At 36.0% G+C, this 3245-nt stretch overlaps 1 non-coding gene across 1 annotated transcript; it reads left to right on the top strand.

Moving 5' to 3' along the window:
* Positions 1-1590: 1590 nt before the first annotated feature.
* LOC121218097 (small nucleolar RNA R71) lies at positions 1591-1697 on the top strand. Its single transcript, XR_005914360.1, has one exon. It is a non-coding gene; the product is annotated as a small nucleolar RNA R71 (small nucleolar RNA).
* Positions 1698-3245: the final 1548 nt, after the last annotated feature.

The raw sequence follows: 3245 nt of genomic DNA, 5'->3' as shown, positions 1-3245 counted from the left end.
GACTATACCGTAGGGAAAGACATTCAGTACCGTACATAAGGTTGATCCGTTTGCATCAAGCTTTGAAGTGGAAATTCATGGATCAACTTTGTCTAGCAGTACCTTGTCCCCAACCTTAAATTGGTTCATTACGTTCTTATTCTCATCATAGTGTCGCTCTGGCTTTTCATCGTGCTTTTTCGGTTTCTTCTTGACATGTGTCTGCCATTCATCTAGTTCATCAATTTGTAAAATTTGTTCTTCATAAGTCGTTCTGTTTCTGTCGCATGGAATGAATTGTGGCTCTATTACATTTTTCTGAGGGGTTTCCTCAAAGAAGGTTGACTCACATGGTTACTCATATTAACAGCACTTGTAAAATCATCTCGATCACTATATTTTTTAACAGAATCACGAGCTTGGAGAGTAATCTTTTTGTCACCTACACGAAGTACTAATTCACCCATACCAACATCAATTATAGTTCTAGCAGTTGCTAAAAAGGGCCGACCTAAAATTAAAGTCACCTCAGTATCCTCATCCATGTCTAAAGCAACAAAATCAACTAGGAATAAGAAGTTATAAATTTTTACAAACACATATTCAATAATACCCCTAAGAAACCTAATGGTTCTATCTGCTAATTGAATACTCATCCTAGTTTATTTGGGTTTCCCAAGAGCTAATTTCTTGAACATTTTCTAGGGATGACGTTAATACTAGCCCCTAAATCAGCTAAAGCATTATTAATATTCAAACTACCAATTAAGCAAGGAATAGAAAAACTCCCTAGATCTTTTAATATGTTAGGCAGTTTATTTTACACTATGGCCAAACAAATTGCATTAGTCGACGAATCATCTAACTTCCTTTTGTTTGCCAAAAGCTCCTTTAAAAATTTGACGTAATTAGGCATCTGTGATAGAGCTTCAACAAACGGTAAGTTAATATGTAATTTTTTCAGAAGTTTAAGAAATTCACCAAATTGTTCATTCGTATGGTTTCTCTTCTTCGCTTTAGAATATAGAACTCGAGCTTTATATTCTTTGGCAACCGACTTTTTCTCTTTCTAGCATACCTTAAACTTATTGTTGTTTACCATAATATCATACCTCAGTTCTTGTTCAGATCCAACTAACCCTTCTTCATCTCGAATAGTAATTACATGAAGCTGCTCCATTGGGTTAGTTTTGGTATTGCTAGGCAAACTACCTTGTGGTCGTTCTGAAATTAGCTTAGCCAACTGACCTATTTATTTCTCGAGCCCTTGAATCAATGCTTGTTGATTTTTTAATACTGTCTCAATGTTTTGAAAGCGGGTTTCTGAAATCAAGATAAACTTCGTCAACATCTTCGGCTGCTTTCTAATTTAATAGTTCTACTTGATTTGATAACATGGTGACCGCATCTAAGTTAAAAACAATGGTTGTTTTCATCGGCTTCGTCCTCATGACTTGCCATTGATAATTATTCAGTGCCACATCCTTTATAAATTCATAAGCTGTTTCGGGTGTTTTATTATTTAGAGTTCCACCGGCTGTTGCATCAATTAACTGCCTCGTTGAAGGATTCAAACCATTGTAGAAGGTTTGAACTTGTAGCCATAGAGGTAACACATGGTGAGGGCACCTTCTCAATAAATCCTTATATCTCTCCCATGCATCATATAACGTCTCTAAATCGATCTGTACAAAGGAAGAGATGTTGTTCATCAACTTGGCTATCTTAGCCAGTGGAAAGTACTTTAGAAGAAACTTTCCATCATTTGAGCCCATGTGGTGACAGAACCTCGTGGTAAAGAATTCAACCACTGTTTAGCTTAATTTCTCAACGAGAAAGGGAATAACCGTAGGCGAATGGCATCGTCAGTGATGCCAGTTATCTTAAAAGTATCGCAGATTTTAAGAAAATTAGCCAAATGAGTTTTTGGATCTTCGTCTTGTAAACCATCAAACTAAAAAAATTGTTGTATCATCTGATTAGTGTTAGACTTCAATTTGAAATTATTTTCAGCATGGTGGGTTGCACAATACCCTGGAAAGAATCCACCTAGACTTCATCTATTATTATGAATATGAATTAAATGATTTATTCACTTGTTTCTTGATCAGTAGAAATCCCTAAATTATGTTAATAGCTCTTTCGAGGGTAAGAAACATTGACTCTAGGTTGATTAATTGAAATCTCTTTCTAACTAAAACCCTTATCGTCGCATTAACTCGATATATAGATTCCCTTATTAGATTTAACTCTAATCCGGTAGATTTATGTTGTCCTATTTCTACGATTGCATGCAACACCACTCAATTTTGCTAGATCTACTCTTAAATAGGGCCTTTTACTCCACTGAATTAAGCAAATTAAACAAGAATTAATATTCCGGAAATATTAAAACCAGAATTAAGCATACATAATTGAGAACAAGAATCTAGTCTTTATCGCGTAAACACATATATTAAATAAAAGGTTTCATCATAAGTTTCATCTTCCCTAGGTATGTACAGAATTTAGTTCATAATCCTGAATAAAAACATCTTAAAGTCAGAATAACCACAGGACATAAAGAAACTCAATAAAACTTCGAAAGAAATTCAAAGGAGATATTTGATCTTGATGAAGATCCACTTCTGAGTTGATTCTGATGGTGTTCTTCGAGTGTTTTCTTTGATCTTCTCTGATTGCTCCCTTAGGTCTTCTTGTAATTGGTATTTATAAACTTTAGAATGCTCAGAAAGCCTAAAAATTGGGTTTTTCCACTTATTTGGGAAGCAGGGTGCGAAATGTGTGGCCAGCCCGTGTGAGCCCAGGTCGTTCTGAAATGCCCAGGCCGTGTGGATCTTGAAAACAGCTCTATTTGTCTGATTTTGGCTCATTTTTCACTCCTTTCGTACCCAAATTCTCTCTTAGGTATAGAAACATAAATTTAAAGGATTAGAAGCGTCAAATTCACTAATTTGCATAATTAATCATCCAAAAATGCATTAAGAATGAGATTAAAAAATGTTACTTTTATAGCTTATCAGAGGGGTCAGGATGGCAATGAGCCCTCTACCATGCGTGTGCAGAGGTTATCCGACCTTAGAGATTGCTAGTTGAGTGATTCCTGCAATGGGTTCATCCCCCCGTTATACTTATTGGAGGCAGGCTTCCATCTCCCGTTATACTATGAGCCTCCATTCCTGGGCGTGTTTCAACATTTTTTTATCAATTATAGGTCATTACCCGGAAGATATCAGTTGGGATGGTCTACTTTTGCACTCGCGAGG

The sequence above is a fragment of the Gossypium hirsutum genome, chromosome D05 (genome assembly GCF_007990345.1).
Source record: "Gossypium hirsutum isolate 1008001.06 chromosome D05, Gossypium_hirsutum_v2.1, whole genome shotgun sequence".
In the NCBI taxonomy this organism is placed as follows: Eukaryota; Viridiplantae; Streptophyta; class Magnoliopsida; order Malvales; family Malvaceae; genus Gossypium; species Gossypium hirsutum.
The sequence above is the reverse complement of the archived record's forward strand: the minus strand, read 5'-3'. Positions and strand labels throughout refer to the sequence as shown.